Source organism: Gopherus evgoodei, unplaced genomic scaffold (assembly GCF_007399415.2).
Source record: "Gopherus evgoodei ecotype Sinaloan lineage unplaced genomic scaffold, rGopEvg1_v1.p scaffold_138_arrow_ctg1, whole genome shotgun sequence".
NCBI classification, from domain to species: domain Eukaryota; kingdom Metazoa; phylum Chordata; order Testudines; family Testudinidae; genus Gopherus; species Gopherus evgoodei.
Window position 1 is genome coordinate 4,311 of NW_022059801.1, and position 17,034 is coordinate 21,344.

At 51.6% G+C, this 17,034-nt stretch overlaps 1 non-coding gene across 1 annotated transcript; it reads right to left on the minus strand.

Moving 5' to 3' along the window:
* Positions 1 to 373: 373 nt before the first annotated feature.
* On the minus strand, positions 374 to 445 carry TRNAQ-CUG. Its single transcript has one exon. It is a non-coding gene; the product is annotated as a tRNA-Gln (tRNA).
* Between the last annotated feature and the right edge of the window lie 16,589 nt (positions 446 to 17,034).

Sequence of the window (17,034 nt, forward strand, 5' to 3'; positions counted from 1 at the left end):
TGGGGGTGGGAAGAGCTGCACCCTCTGGGAGGGAGTGCAGGGTTGAGGATGAGAGATTCATGATGCAGGACAGGGCTCAGGGTGCAGCAGCTTAGGGCAGCCTGCCTTGCCACTATTGGTGGGCAGGCACTAGGACCCTGGGGCAGCCGACAGCAGTTCTGCTCAGAATCGCTCTACTCCAGCAGTAGGAACAGCAAGGGGACAGGCACACACTGCTTTTTGTCAGGCAGGGAGGGACATGCAGGACCCAGGGCCAGGGGAAGAGACCCAGCTCCACATATTGCTGGAGCAGGGCCCCGCAGCCCTGAATATTCCTGAAGCCCGAGCACTGCAAATGTATATAACCTGCTGCCTATGACCACAAGGCAACACAAGGTCCCACTGAGATTTGAACTCAGATTACAGGATTCAGAGTCCTGAGTGCTGCCCATTACACCATGGGACCAGCTTGTGCTGCCTTCTCTGCACATCGGTGACCCTCATGGGGCTGGCTTGTGTAAGGGGGCTCTTGGCCCTTTACTAAAACTTAGTGTGTGTGTGGGGGGGGTTGGTTGGCTAGTTCCCAGCACCAATAGAAGGGGGAAGGATCAATGGGAAATCAGGACCCTGAGACTGACAGTCCCCAGGGACAATGGGGAGAGGCCAAAGCTCCAAGTTAGCTGCACTGACAGGCCAGGCAGTGCAATGAGGGAGTCACCAGGCCAGGGGGTCCCATCCTCCGTGTGAGCTGGAACTGCCTGGGCGAGAGTGGGGCAGAGCTAAGGAGAGAGCAGGAGCCTGAGAAGACCGGGGAGCAGAGCTGCGCAGGTGTAGTGCCAGAATCTGCTGCATGTAGGAATTTGCAACCTGTAGCAGTTACTGATACCTGAGGTTGTTCTTATTTGATGACCTGTCCTAATTGGCTAAAACTTGACAGTGGTTTCTCTAGCAAAGGCCAGTCCCTGGCCCCTTGGTCCAGACATCCTCCTTCATATCAGGCTAGGGTGACCAGATGTCAAAGATGAAATATCAGGACGCGGGGAGCAGAGCAAAAAAAAGCCGGAGGTCCCCCCCGCCACCAAGCGGCAGTGGCACAGCCCCATCTCCAACCAACTCTTGGCTCCAACCCCTGCTACACCCCCAGCTCCTCCATCCCCTCGCTCCTGGGCCCAGTCTGGGCTCTGAGCTCTGCAGCTGAGCCATGATCCGGGCCCCTCCTGCAGCTCCCGGGCAAGGGGAGAACCAGGCAGCTCCCAGCAGGAGCGTGTCCACCCCACATGTGTCTCCATCACCCGCCCACCTGGGCCCTGCCTGCTCCACACTGCCCCCGGCCCCACTGCGCTGCCCCGCAGGCTGCAGGGCTGGAGCAGCTTCCGCGCTGCACTCCCGGCCATGGCCATGGCCCGTGTGCAAACCTGCGAGGGAGGAAGAATGCCACGTGCTTGCGGAAGAGGCAGGGCCAGGGCCAGGATTTGGGGACCGATCCAATGGGGGAATGAGGGGGCAGAGTTGGGGGGGCATAAGTATCCCTCCACACTATGCCTGTGTGCCGGAGAAGAGGACAAAGTTATTTATTTCTCCAGGGTCCTGACCAAACATCGGTCGGGACACGGAACAAACAAGCAAATACAGGGACAGTCCTGATAAAATTGGGACATCTCGTCACCCTACATCAGCTTCAAGTTGAGAATCATTTCCCATTCCCGCTCTGTGGGAGGGGAGACTTTTAAACGTGCTCTCTGTGCAACTGCACATGGCTAAGCAAAGAGAACAAACCCCAAATCCCCCCCCGTGCTTTGGGAGCCAGGTTTGCTGTGGGAATTCTGTAGTTCAGATGACTTCACACCTGGTCATTGTGATTCTTTACCAGTTTCTCTGGCATTGGGGTAGTTTTGTGCTCACAGCTATGATGGCCAAGTGGTTAAGGTATTGGAGTTGAAATCTAATAGGTTTCCCCTCTACAGGTTCAAATTCTGCTCACAGCAAGGCCAGTATTTTAGCCAGTCTCTAACCCGGGCAACACCTCTCTACAACCTCCTGAGACACTCTCAATTCTCTCCCCAACCAAGAGAATCCTGTTCTGCTCCTTTCATAGAGATCCCTGGGGCACCACCTCACACTGTGTCCCTGAGGGGTCAGGCAAACTCTCAGCACCTGAAGCCTCTGCCACTCACCTGGTGCCCCATAGATCAGCCATAGCCCTGGTTCTGCTACTCTCTCTAGCATGCGAAAGGAGCCAAGTCAGCGACTCCATGGGAGCTACAGGGCTGCAGAACTAACAGAGAGAAAAAAAAAAGGTGCCCAGCAGCCACCTCTGCCCCTGCACCTCCCACCTGTTAGCAGGCCTGGCCAACAAGCTCCTCCTCTTCTCCTTCAGCGCCTCCCGCTGGCCATTGATGGGGTGTGCTGGAGGAGTGAGGAGAGAAAGAAGTGGGGCAGGGTGGGGTGGGAAGAGATTTGATGGTTTGGGGGCAGGGCCTGAGGTGAAGCAAGCGTTGAGCTCTGCCCGGGAACTCTCAAAGTCAGCACCTCTGAGCGCAGAAGCCTTCCCTGAGTCTGAGCTGCCAGGATCCCTGCCGCAGAGCAAGTGCCACAAGTCTCAGCCTCTCTGTCCCACACATGGCTCTGGGCACCACCAGGAATCATTTGGCTCCTGGCACACAAGGCAACTTAAAAGCTGAGTCCCTGGACAGCAGCTCAAACCCTGGCTCCTCCCATTAAGAGCCTGATGCTCTACTGACTGAGCTAGCCAGGCTTGCTAAAAGCCTCCACCCCTGCTCTTCTTCTCCACGGCCACTGCCAATTCTTCCTCCCTCCTGCACCTGAGGGTCACTAAATCTCCTCACCTAGACAGCCAGCCCGTCCACTGCACCCCAATCCCTCATGCCTGAGCCTCCCTGCCAAAGTCCTGCACCTGGCTCCATAGAATTAATTCTCACATGTCACTGGGAACTCGACTTCTTGTGCCCAGAGAGTCTCGGCCTCGCTCAGTAGAAGACCCGAGAAACACTAAAGAAGTGCTTGGAGGGGGCTTTTGTCCACTGACCATGTGGCCTAATGGTTAAGATGTCTGACTTAAGATCAGGTGATTGAGAGTTCAAGTTCCTTCATGGTTGTGCTTGTGCAGTTTTACCTTCATGCTGAAAGTCCTGCTCCCTTCAGGGCTGGAACCTCTTCTTGGCGGCTCAGGCCAATGCTCTGGCTTCAGCTAGAGCCCTGGGAAGGAGTTGGGGGTTGGGTGTCACAAAGGCTGGGGCAGGAGCCCCAGGTGCTTCCAGTCTAGCCTTTGCCATTCCTGACTTGCCAAAGATAATGGGTGGCTGCTCGGGCTGGCGTGTAGAGCAGTTTCCCTCTTCCAAGTGTGCACCTGTCCCTGTGCTTGAGGGGGCTTGGTAAATAGCACCTTGGGAGCCTGGGTGTTTCTCTGCGTCTCACCAGCTGGGGAAAGCCTCTTGGGGTAAAATCTCCTGCCCCACTGCAAAAGTGAGCACTGTGAGTAGGAACAGACAGAGGCCACACCAGGGAGCTGGCCCTGCTTTCCTACCTTCTTCTGATGTAGGCCACAGAGCATCAGCAGCTGCCCTGCATGCTGGTCTGCGGGTCGCTTTCAGTGGGTGTTTGGCATGAAAGGGAGCAGCCTGGCCGGGGGTCTTTGTGGCTGTCTGCTGGCCATGCATAGGCATGGTCCCCCCCTCCTCTTGCCCCGCTTTCAGTTGCTCTGTGGCTTATAAACCTTCCCTTGGAGCTGTCAACACCAGCCGCCCCTGCTCTAGGTGTCCGGAGGAGGGAAGGTGTGAGGGGTTCCAGGCTGGGCTCCACCTCCCTCCTGCCAAGCCCTGACTATTAATCCGGCCCTGGCACTCCTTACTTCAAGCGCCGTGTGGGCCAGAGGAAAAGTGTGGTGGGAAGCACAAGGGCCAAACTTATGGGCATCAGATGAAGCAGCAAGAATCCCAACCACCAGGTCAAACCACAGGACTACAGGCAGCCATAGCCACCTCTACACCCCAATCCATTGCAGCCATCCCAACCAAAGACCTGGTTCCAGTGGGTGTGAGTCACTCAGCAGGAGGGAAAGGACTCACTCTTAAACAACTGGAGACAGGGAAATTGAGCAATTTGAGCTCCAGGGCTTTACCACAAACCAACACAAGGTCCCACTGACATTTGAACTCAGACTGCAGGATTCAGAGTCCTGAGTGCTGCCCATTACATCATGGGACCAGCTTGTGCTGCCTTCTCTGGCCATCGGTGACCCTCACGCGGCTGGCTCGTGGAAGGGACTGTTGGCCCTTTACTAAAACTTAGTGGGGTTTTTGGTTGGCTAGTTCCCAGTCCCAATAAAAGGGGGAAGGGTCAATGGGAAATCAGGATTCTGAGACTGACATGCCCCTGGGCCAGTGGTCACCAACTAGTAGGGAAAACGTGAGAATTTGTTAATGGAGAAAAATTCCTGGTGAAAATTGGCAAAGCTGTGAAGATTTTGAAAAATTCCAGTGAATTTACACATGAAGATACAAACAGAGAGACAAACACACAGAGAAAAAGAGAAAATCACAGACTGCACAGGCCCACACAGACATAAACAAAAACCAAGCCCACACAAACCCACACAGCACACAGAGGCATATACACAAAAGGGAAAGCCACACAAAATATAGAAAGAACAAATCCACACCAAAAAATACAGCAAAAGCCCACAACAAGAAAGCACAAAACCCACATATCAAAAGAATACTAGGCAAAAAAACAATCTGTATGCAAAAATCATACACACATGCACACAAAACTATGCCAGTCATCCACCAAAATCACACAGGACCCACATGCACATCAACAGGACAGACGAAAACCACATCAACATATAGAAAGTCAGGCAGGGTTTGAGTCTCACAGAGAAGAGGGTGAGCACACATGTGGTTTGGGGAGCAAAGACTGAGGGGGAGTCAGGGGCAGTGCTCTGGGCTCTTTCTGACCCTGGTGGCTGGCAGAGAGCAGAGCCTGGTAGATCTGTGGAATCTGCCCTGCTCTCTGTAAAGCAAGGGGACCTCAGTGTCTTCTGAGCTGCAATTGTATTTTCTGTAGGGTAAACTGATTGGCAGAACCCATTTGCTTAAAGAAAGCTAGTGCTTTAGGTGAGGTTTGAATTCACAACTTCAGCATCACTCCACTCAGCATGGCTACTATAAGTCCCGTACACTAACCCATTGCCCCTCTGGTTCCCAGCTGAGGGTCTTGCCTCCTTGATTCATGGATGGATTAGGGGTTGAGGGGGTTGCATTAACTAAAACAAATCAATATTAATGGCTGCTGAATGGCAGCAGCAGAGGTGGGGAGCCTTCTTCTGTGTGATAGAGCTGGTTCCCACCTTTCATTGCTGAAGGGAAGGTTGGTGCTTTGAGCCCACCCGGGGCAGGAATGTCCCATGGTGAGATTAACTGGACTCAAGAGAAGGGAAGGGAAGTCTTTTCTAACCCTGCCTAGCTCCATTGGTCTCCTGTGGCCCTTTCGGCTCTCTGCTCCTCTGCTGGGGAGATGCAGAGACAAGCCCCCATCTGGGTGAGTCACCGAGAGGCTGTGTCCTATGGAGTGTGTGTGGGAGAGGGGGAGGGTTGGATTGGGCTCAAGGGGAGAAGGTTGTGTGTGACAGTGTGTGGGGGAGGGGGAGGGTGTGTTCCTTAGGATATAAATGATGGAAAACACAGGGGCAGTGACAGTGAAGCCCCGTGTCTCAGTGTTATGACCCTGTGTCGTGCTGCCGTTCACCTTCCCCTCCTATGGTCTCATCTTTCATTGAATCCAGCATTTTTTCACCTGTCATCACCACAGAGGTGTTGCACATGCCTCAGAATCAGAGACGCCAAGGACTGGAACTGATTTCAGCTGCTGGACAGCTCTGCTAGGTCTTTATACATTTGCACAGGAAAATGCTGAGTGTTTAAATTCATTTCAACCATCCCCATTCAGCGAACTCCTGAACATACTGGAGATGGGTCTGGAAATCGATTTTCATTCAAAAAAGTTTTCCAAGGAATCACTTGGATTGTAACTAGGAACCTATTATCCTGCAGGGAAACATTCACCCACTGATCTATACTCGCAACAAAGCGTGTCATGTATAGCTCAGAGCAGGAACAGTTTTTAACCTAGGGGTTACTAAACTTTCTCTCTATACAAACACCACAACTTACAAACTCCCCACCCCCACTCTCTGTCACCAGAGCACAACAACAGCTCTTCTTGGAGCACACACAGCTCCCCAGATCCCTGCCCGTCAGTCTCTCCAGCATTGCTCCAATCCCTTAAAGCAGGGTCTCAACCTCAATTTACCTTAGGGCCAGTGCCAGTCCTCCAATCCTCATAGTGGGCCAATAATGTCACTCATACCACTCAGAACCTGCCCCCCAAAACTCTGCCCCCCATCTGCCTAAGGCTCTGGGAGGGAGATGGGGGGAGGAGGTCTAGGGTTCAGGCCCTGGGTTGGGGTTGGGGATTGGGGTGCAGGCTCTGAGGGGAGTTTGGGTGCAGAAGGGGTGAGAGGCTGGTCTCTGGGAGGTAGTTTGGGTGCTGGGTGCAGGATCTGGGCTGGGACAGGGGGAGGGAGAATAGGAGGAGGGATGGGGGTGCAGGTTCTGGGAGGGAGATTGGGGCGTGTGGGAGGAAGTGTGTGGAGGGAGGGGGTGCAGGCTCTGGGAGGGAGTCAGGGGTGCGGCGCTTACCTGGGGCTCCAAGGCGGGGCAGGCTGGGGGGCCTCTGAATGCTGCTGCCCCCAGGCATCACCCCCACAGTGTCCCATTGGCTGCAGGGGCTTGGAGTGGGGGCAGCGCGTAGAGGCACAGCTCTGCCCCACCCTGCCATGGGGAGGGGCCGGCAGCCACTGGAGCGAGCAGGCAGATACTACACTGCCAGGGCCCCTGGAGGGGAGTGCCTGGGGGCAGCAGGTGGGGCCAAGGGAGTGAACTGGTCCCAAAACTGCTGAAGCCCCATGGGCAAGACCTGGGAACCAGGACTGCCAGCCAGACAAACACCTTTAAGAGGAGACGTCCCTCTCCCTGTCAAGAACTGATCTTCCTCCTTCAGTTCAGTGACAGCCTGAATTGTTCCTTATCCCGGCAGAGCCAGAGGACTGAAAGCAGCAACATCAAACCCCTGTGTAGCTCGCAGGGATGGACATAAACACTCCCTGGTATCTGAAGAGATGTTCAGCTTTGCCTTTGGTCAACTACAAGGCGAAAGGGAAAGGAGGTGGCGCCAGATATAAAAAGTGAAACACGACACTTCATAGTTATGCCCATGGCGGCTGCAAAATCTTTTTATGTTCTTCTTCTTATCATCGGTGTATTGTTTTCTCTGTGTTCTAGGCCTTGACAAGAAATTTGTACCTTGATAAAATAATCAACTGCTCTTGGTGAAGGCAATGGACTTAACACCCACTGGGGTGTCCCTACACAGGTACAAGTACTAGCAACATGGCTGCATTTTAGCCATAGTTTTTAATCAGGGCAATAAATTGAAACAACCCCTGTTAAATCATTTCCCAGCCTGAGTCCTTCACCCACATTCCTTAGGGCATTGGGCCACCATGTGGACATTTCATTTCCCACCTCAATTTCACACAGAGACACAATTTCCTTTGCACAGATCCATGAACAGCAAAACCTCCCTGTGTCTCTGGTCTGAGCCAGGGTATTCGATTCCAGTGAACCCTTCTCTCCTGCAGTGTTGATGGGCAGACAGAGGGGATGTGGCACCTGCATCCCTGCCAGGGAGATATTGGCTCGGCTCTTTCTTTCTGCTGCTGTTGTTCGTCCATGAAACATCAAGGGTGAAATGCTAGGCTGAGTTCATGCACCAGCCCCCGGAAATATTTCAGTGCCCCAGAGAAATCCTGCCCCCTGCTATTGGAACGATGTGCTGGAGATTTGACTAGGAAAGAGACTGTCTGAATTGTCAGAGTGGGGAATGAACAACAATCTACAGCAATGTCGTTCACACAAACACACTCTCATCCTGCTCCAGCCGGAAGGGAAATGGGCAGGAATTCTCGCTGTTCAGCCAAGGACACACTTACACTGATGCGCAGCCATGAGTGTGCTGGGGAAGCTGGTCTGAGCAAACAATTGGAATGACAATTCAGTGAGAACAGAATCATCATGTAGTGAAGGAAAAGCATGTCAAGTAGTTGTAGCTGAGTGGTTAAGATGCTGGGCTAAAAGTTCATAGTGGTTTCCTAGTACAGGTTCAAATCCTGACAATTGTGTTGTTGTTGTTGTTATTGCATTCCTAGTGCCTGAGCATCCAGAGTGTGAACTGGCACCAGATCTAGTTTCACTCTATCTTCACTTAAAACACTGCTGTGGCACTGCTATAGCTCTCTGGAGCAGACTGTGAGTGGAAGGGTTTTCCCATCCCTGTAATAGCTACATTGACAGAACAGTTCTTCCTTTTCTTTAGCACTATCTAACCAGGGCTTAGGTCACCTTAACTCTATGGGTTGCAGGGGAGATCACACCCTGAGAGACGTCGCTCTGCCAGTTAAGTGCCCACCGTACACCAGCCCTTAGATTCCTCTTGGTATTTCAGTGCAGGCTCTGACCTGTGAGAGGAAAACATCAGCTCACAAACACAGAGACTGAATTCCCTGCATTTAATCTCGCTGCACTTTCCAGAAAGTCACAAAATTCAATTCATTCTTGCTAGGACAGAGAAAAAATAAGTGACACTAAGTTTTTGGCTTGGTTACATAAAATTAAGTGTTTAATTAATATAGTAAAAAATCTGTATTGATTCCTCTAACTAACACCACAGAGTAAAATAGGAACAGAGACAAATCGTGTCAGTGGTGGCTAATTTCGCAAATGATCTTCCCATTATTAATTTCCACGCTGCCCCCATTGGAGGTCTGGGCATCTCCAGTGTCATAGCTCTGCATTCACCTTCCCCTTAGAATTGTTCTCAGACATTCGCCTTCCTCTGCAGCATGGGGCACGGTGTCACTTGCTGGAGGATGAATCTATGAATCTATTCCCAAATTTGGAAAATTGTGCAGTTCAGAATGTGAATAGTGACCCCGTCACCTTCCTGCACCTGCTCTACATTGCTCCCCAGCAGCTTCTCCCCCTGCAGAGTAACCCCAGCACAGCAGTGCAGCCGCCCAGGGTTCAGCAAGGGCCCCTGGCAAGGACAGTGGCTGCAGCTAACAGCCCAGTGTGCCTGGCAGTGAGGCAGTTTAAAAAAGCAACACTCCCACAGAAGTACAGAGACTGAATTCCTCAACTTTAACATCATGACCCCCTGTAGAAAGCCACACGTGCCAGTTATATTTTCACAGGGAGATGCAAAAATCAAGTGACACCCATTTTTAAGTTGAGTAAATAAGGTTGAGGAGATAGTTATTAACCTCACAAAGAAAAAAGCTCATTTCGCAAACAATCCTCAAAATGTTACCAATTCCCACCCTTCCTCCATAGCAGCTCTGTGCAGTGTAACTGTTCTGCAGGCAGCTTCCCATTAAATGCTGTTGTGGGATATTCCCCAGCCTGGAAATGTACGAACGACAGAATTTGAAGCGCAAAGCTGGATCCCTGCATTTGAGTGTTTTGTCCCTGTCACTTAGTGTTTGTCAATAGTACAGATGCCATGGGCAGGACTCCAGGCTCTGCTGGAGGGATCCTGGCACAGGGGCTGGTGGGAGAGAAAGGATTGCAGATTCTGACCTGCCCCCTCTGGAGAGGAGCTAATAAGTGAAGGGGGCATTTTTAACTTCTCCCCTGCCTCAGTATTTCCTGGGCTGGAATTGTACATTCCACAGGGCCAAATGAGGGGGTGATGCCATTTGGTTAATGGCAATCAGTACTCAAGGTAAGGTTTGAACTCACAACCTCAGCATAGCGCCTCTCAGCACTGCCCTATAAATACTGTGTGCTAACCAACTGTGCCACTGGAGCAGCTGTTAATTGCTATTCTCCCTAGGTTGATAAAGGCAAGAAGTGACCCCAAAACATTCTCAGTGAGGTTGAGAGCAGGTAGCGACAAGCGTTGTACTTGGTGGGGTGGATTCTTCTTAAGGGTTCCAGGCACCATTTCACCCTTTTGTTCGTCCCTGTGTAATAACAGAGCTGACTGAGACTCACTGTAGGGTCTTGCTGCAGACCAACAGATCTGAAATCACTGATCACCAGGTCTGAGCATTAGTCCTGCTTTGGGACAGTGTCTCTCATCCAACAAACTACCCAGTCTGCGCTAGCAGTGAGGCTCCCTCATTAACAGCTGAAATCAGGGAGAGCTGTGTGAAGTGCAGGGCCACAGGGGTGCCTGAACAGGGGCGAACAACACCCCAGAACTTTTAAAAATGGGAGGGCTCTGCCTTGCCACTTTGTAATGACCGTAAGGGCGAGTGAGGGGGGAGGGGGTGGAGAGCAGTGAGCAGGAGGTGGGGTCTTGGGGGGAAGAGGCCGCACAGGAGTGGGGCCTTCGGGAGAAGGGGTGGTGCAGGGGCGTGGCCTCGAGTGGAAGGGATGGAGCTACTGTTCGGGCTCTGGTGGCCACTACTTTTAGGAGCCTGTTCCGCTCCTGGTGGGACCACAAGACGTCCCAGGGCAGAGAGGGGCCAGCAGAGCGGTGACGGGGGGAATGGCAAGTGGCTGGCAATATGGCCAGACAATGGAGGGAGAAAGGGGCTTTCCCCCCGGGAGGTAAGAGGTGAACTCTGGGTTTTCATTGACCCAGAGCAGCAGCTGTGGGTGAGGTGCAGTGAAGGGAGGGGCACATCCACAGAGCTTTTGGTGTCTGGATTTAAGAGCCGGAGGCAAAAGGCCACTGCCCAGCGGGCTGTGGGTGGGTGTTTTGCTCATAGTGTTGTGTTATGAATCCTCATTGTGGTGTTTTCCCAAGTTAATACAAGGTGATTTTCCTCCTTTTTCTTAAAGTTTCTTTTCTACACTCAGTGTGTGTGAGTGGGGAAAGTATCGCCTCTTAGAGGCACCCAGTGGCCAGGGCTAGTTTCCCCAGGTTACTGGGTGGGGGCTTAAGCAGATTGTGTGTTGTATTGTTGAAGAGGAGCCCCAAGCACCCAGACAGGGAATTGTAACTTCAACCTTCAGAGTAAGAGCCAGAGGTGCTGCCAGCTGAGCTAGCCAGGCCACCTAAACGTATTAACCCCTTTCACCGCAAGAGCAAACACCGGGTACTTCTGTGCTTCTCAGCAGCTGGGAAAGAGCCTCTTGGGGGAAATCCTCCCCTCCTCTTGCCCCACCCTCAATTGCTCTGTGGCTTTTAAGCCTTCCCTTGGAGCTGTCAGCACCAGCTGCCTCTGCTCCAGATGCCCAGAGGAGGAGAGGTGTGCTGGGGTCCAGCCTGGGACTCTTCCTCCCTCCTGCCTATCCATGACTATTAAACCTGGGCAAGAGGAAGAGGGTGGCAACTGGGCAGTCGACGTGCTCTCTTTCACGTAAATCAGTGTGACTCCTGGCCTATCCCTGCAGAAAGGTGTACCGCATCTGTGTCTGGTGCAAGCTCAGATCAGAGGAATTGGAGGCTACCTCCTGCCCTCCACTGGTTCCACTATGGAGAGACATGTCCTCTAAACCGACCTCACTACAAACCTGCACCAGGGAGTGGTCATCATAGAAGAGTTTCCTCTGACAGTTGGGAAAATGGGACCAGCGGTCCTCAGACCGTCTGACACAATTAAAATCCACCCCCTACACCTAACACTGTGTAGTCCAGAGGAAGGGAGCCAGTTCCTTTCACACCTTAACTGGGGACCATAAACACTAATCTAGCGGTAACAGGTGCCATGGAGCACTGCAAATGTGAAGAACAAGACTCCAACCTCATCATTCTTCCCTGGCCAGGAGGGCCAGAAAGACAGGCCCTTCCTCCAATCACCCTCTGCCCATCAAGCCACCCTAAAGCTGTTGATGTGCATTTCCTGAATGCACACCATGTCCAAGTCCAGCTTCTCCAAGTCACTGAACATCCTACAATCTCCTCCTGGGCCCTCCAATCCCTGCCACGTTCCACGTGGACACTTTTACAGATGCCCCTTCCCCAGTACTGCCCTCGCTCAGCTGTGGAGAGGAGCTTTTGTCCCCAGTCCCTGCCCCCTCTGGCACCATCTCCGAGGGCCACCCTGCCTCACTCTCTTCCCACCATATTGGGTCAACCAATAAGTCGCATGGGAAATACAGCTCCCATCTCTGATTTTAAAAGGTCAGGTGGGCCAACTGGGGCAGAAGTCCATGCTCCATTGTCTTGTTGGGGATCTCAAAATCAGGGATTCACCTCAGGTAAAGGTGCTGCTGCGCTCCCAGAAAACAAGCCACCTCCACACAAAGAAAGATAAAAGGGCTGTTAAAAGCAGGGATTGAACCAGGGACCTTTAGATTTTCACATTAATGCTTACCTAACCGAGCTACTTTGGTACCTACAGAAGGCTTTTTTGGCCTGCTGCTTCTCTGTCTGGGATGTTTTTATCAGCCATGGCCATGGCACACAAAAAGGACGTCATTGTGAATGGCCCACGAAGACAAGACTCGCTTTTGCCTGCCATGCTCAGCTTGACTTGCTTCCTCACACCATTCCTGCCTTAGTTCCCGGGTTGACCTGGTGGCAGAAGGGAACTGGGGGCCAGTGATGTGGGGAGGAAGTTGAGCTGGACCATGAGCTAGACTAGACTCTGACAGTAAGAGTCTGGCCATCACTTGCTGCCCCACCTTGTTGTCCTGGCTTCCCCCACTGGACGTCATTTAGGAAGGGAAGTGGGGCTTCTACCTCCCCTCCCCGATTTTCACATCACAGAGGAGCACAAACAGGAAAACAAATGGCTGCTCCATACTTCTCCCACGAGAGGAACCAGACGACCTTAGCTGTGGTGAGTAAGAAGTGTCTGTTGGCTGACAGGGCCTGTCCCCCAGGAGCTGGAACAGCAGCTGACACCTCCCCCTTGGCTCCAGGCTGTGGTAAATGCTCATTGCCTGGCTGCGTGGGTGAATGCTGCTCTGGGCTCTGGAGAGCGTCTGTATTGGTCTGTCAACCCCCCGTCTTCACTGAGCCAGTCTGGTAAGGTCCCAAGTGCCCCCTCCGGCCTGGCAGCTGAGAGTCTGTGCAGACATCAGCCCCCCTGCCAGCCCCACAGGCAGCAGCAGCGCCAGCCCCCCCAGCACCACAGGGGCACTCAATGCACTTCCTGTGGGGAAATGGCTCCTTGGCGTCCAGCTGCTAGAGTGAGAGCCAGGAGAGAGCAGTGTCTGGCTCACCGTGGGGGAGAGAAGAGACCTGATGAGAGCTGATCTTCAGTCTCCCCCGCAATGCTGGTCAGTTTTATTGCCACTGTAATAGTCAGTGCTTCCCTTCAGGGCTGGCCCTAGAGGAGTGCAGGACCTGGGACAAATCCCCCCCTTTCTGCCCTTCCCCACTCCAGCCCTTCCCCCAAGTCCCACCCCTTCCTGCCCTGCATCTTCCTGCTCCATTCCTCTCCCTCCTCTCCCTGCACCCCACTGAACAGCTGATCACTGGCAGGGGGAGGTGCTGAAGGGGAAGAGCAGGAGCCAGGGCTAGTGCAACCATTTAGGTGGACTAGGCGGTTGCCTAGGGCGCCGAGATTTGAGGGCGCCAAAAAGCACCCCACAATTTTTTTTTAAATGGTTGAGCAGCCGCTGCTGCTGAGACAGAGAGGGAGTCTGAGCTGCCAGCAGCAGCGGGCAGCCCAGGGTGTCCCCTGGGTCAGGGCGCCACTGCGACAGCTGGCAGCCGGCAGTCCAGGGTGTCCCCTGGGTCAGGGCGCCGCCGCGGCAGCCGGCAGCCCAGAGTGTCCAGAGGGGGCGGCAGGCAGCTCCCGTGGAGCTGCCGCAGTGGTGCCTGCGGACAGTCAGCTGCTTGCATGGCTCCGGTGGACCTCCTCCACTAGAGCGGAAAGGCGCACAGCCACAGTGAGGTCTACGCCATCAAACCTGTTGGTTCCCACTCTGTTCTGGTAGGGATCCCAGGATCTGACATCAGGAATCTGGTCAGGTAATTATTTCTGTATTTTGTCCGGACTGAGGACTGTCCTGTCTCTATGTCTATCCGTCCTCTTGTGGAGCGTTTGAGTCTGGGTGCCGTCTCCATCGAGGGATAGACCGACCAAGGGGTTCCTGTCCCCGCGGTTTGAGTGAGTGGAATTTGCACAATCGCAGCTGCACCGCACTTTGGGTAAAACCCCTGGTGTGAAAGCAAGGGCGATTGAGGCAGTAGCCTGTGGGCTCCTTTTGTGTGTTGCACTGGGCATCGCTCTGAGGAACCCGAATTTCCTTCTTGTGTGACTGGTGTGTGAAGTCCTCCTATATTGGTAACCAGACATCTAAGTCGGGACCATTCCCTAAATGAATGCCGGCTCATTTTATGTATTTAGGATGGGTCTGGACTCCTGTAAAAAGGGTCCAGACTCCCATAAATTTCTGGAAAAATGGTCTAGGCTAACTCAGGGGGATCCCAAAACTCAGTGGCTACTATTAAAATCTTGGAACAAAGACTGAGTGGAAGTCTTAAAGGACAAATTCGGCCAACCTAAAACTAAATTGGCTAAAGGAGAGGTTAATTGTTTCATGCAGTGGTGGCAAGAGGCAAATCGTACGTGGACAAACTCAAAACTCCCCTCTCTCAATTATTCAAATAATAAGTTAAAAGCTTTATTAAAAGCCTCCTCTCCCACCACCAGACTGAGTGCTCCCTTTACCCCATTCTCCAAACCCCGGATCGATCCAACCCCCTTCATACTCCCATCTCATTGTAAAAAGGACAAAAAGCCCCTTGTTCTGTTCCCTTTTGTTGTCTGCCTCAAAAACTGATTCTTTAGTGTTCCACTACCAATTCAGCAAGGAGGGTGGGCTCTTCAACTAGCTCCCACCCTTCCTGGTCCCTTTCCTTGAACATTTCTTTCAAAATTGTGAAATGACCACAGTATCACTCACAAACAGTTCATTGAAAAAAAAAAGCAGGATCGGGCCCAGACAAGCAGGCAAGCAACAGATAAATGTTGGAGAAAAATTTAGTTTTTGCTTTTAGTTTGGGTGCAGCAAAATCAACTTTGCATTTGATCTTGCTGCACAGTCAGTAAGTTCAGATGGCGTGAGCCCAACAGAGACAGAAGGCCCCACGGACAGTTCTTCGACGACACCCCAACAGAGATTTTAAAAGGGTTTTTACCTTCATTGTGGCACCATGGGGATCGAAGGGGAACGATTCGTAGCAGCTGCCTGTGGGTCTGTGGGCGTAGGTTTGAGTTGCCTCCTGGTTTATTATTTATGTTTTTAATTTCTTAATTTTAGTTATCAAGTACACATTTTTTTCCTTTTTTCCAACTTTTTTATTGTCCAGTTTTGCTACAACTGGGGTATATTCACCTGCCACCCTTTCCGGTTAATGAGGGTGGAGAGAGGAATGCTAACCCCCTCTTCAATTTTTAGACTTACTGCGGCTGAGAGTGGACACGTCTTTAATCATGCAATTCTTAACATATAACATCAACAATACCAAGCAAAGCAAACATAGAAATAACAAGGGTAAAACAAACAGATGGTGTAAATTCCGCAGGGCTCCCCCCTTTTCAATTGCTCACCAAATTGTGATAAATTTCTGTTACCAATTTATCCCTTGTGTTAGGTGATCAGGCTGGCACTGCAGGACCTTGGGGGAAGATAAAGAAAACACACCATATAACTGAATTTTAAAGCTTTATTAATAAAATAATAAAACAACAATGGAGTGTTGGGAACGCTCCCACATTACTTAGGAAAAACATTAATGCTTCAAGCCCTATGCCATTTTTATACTTACACATGTTCAGACTGGCCACATCTGTGTATAACGTTCAGAGAAGGGAGAGAGGTGGATGGGAGATTATTCTGTATACAGCTTGTCCAGAATTTTTAACATGCTTTTGCTTTTGGGAGGGCTGTTTTTTTACACCCTGGAATCTCCTGCAGCATTTCTTTCAGAGATTCCAGTCCAGGTCTACTGCCTGTGGCTTCTTTGGTGTTACCAAGCCACACCGGCTCCGGGGTCACAAAGGCACACTGTTGGATTTTACTGGACAGTTCAGCTTTGCAAATGTAATCTTAGTTCTGTAACTTATATTGCCTTTGGTTTGCCTTTGTTTATATTGTTTTTTTACAGCCAGCTGGGGCCGAAAGCAGTTTTTCTTTGTACTTAGCATAATCTGCGTTGATTTTTGACCTTGAACGCAGTGCAACTTTCTCTTTATCTCTGGGCCAAGCTGAATTTCAAATTAACCTGTTTCTTTTTTTAATAGACAAATTGCTCACACTGTCAAAGGCTTTTTGGTGATTAAAAGCTCCTTTTAGATGTATGATCTTATCTAGATTGAAGGTACCTTTTAGTGGGCATTGTTTAGATGGATTTTCACGAGTGTAAAGATTCCAATTTTTTAAATACCTACAGGTTGTTGGACCATAATGTACATACATATAATAAGATGGGGCACCCTTAGGGGGTGAGCTGGAATGCTTAGACTGTCCCCTACCCATTTTCCAATTACACACACACAGGGGGGATGCCCTGTCCACGCTAGCGGCACATAAACTAATGATTTTTCCCTACAGGGTACTTACACAGGAGAGGCTAACGAGGATGGCCACGACCCTCCTACGCCTCCCTTCAGCAAAGAGCGTCGGCTAGTCTCAGGGAGACGGCGCCGCTTACTCTGATTGCATCCAGTGAGATGATTAGATTGTCAGGAGCCCACATGGAAAGGAAAGGGGGAGGGAAGATGGGTTCATACGCTCCTAGACCCAGGTAGCTTTCTTACCAGACGATGCCAGGCTGAGTCAGCCCACCATGGGTCGGATCTCCTAAAGATCCACTAGTTACCGGGCTTGCGTTAGAGTAGTCCTGGTTACGAGCTTTTGCTTTACAGGGTACTCTGGGCATCTTCCAGTAACAGTTACTTACACTAGTGTATACACACACACACCAAGGCCTTATTTGTAAATACCACTATGCATCTGTACCTTATGTCCGGACCCAATACCATGAGGCGGTATAACAACCCCTTTT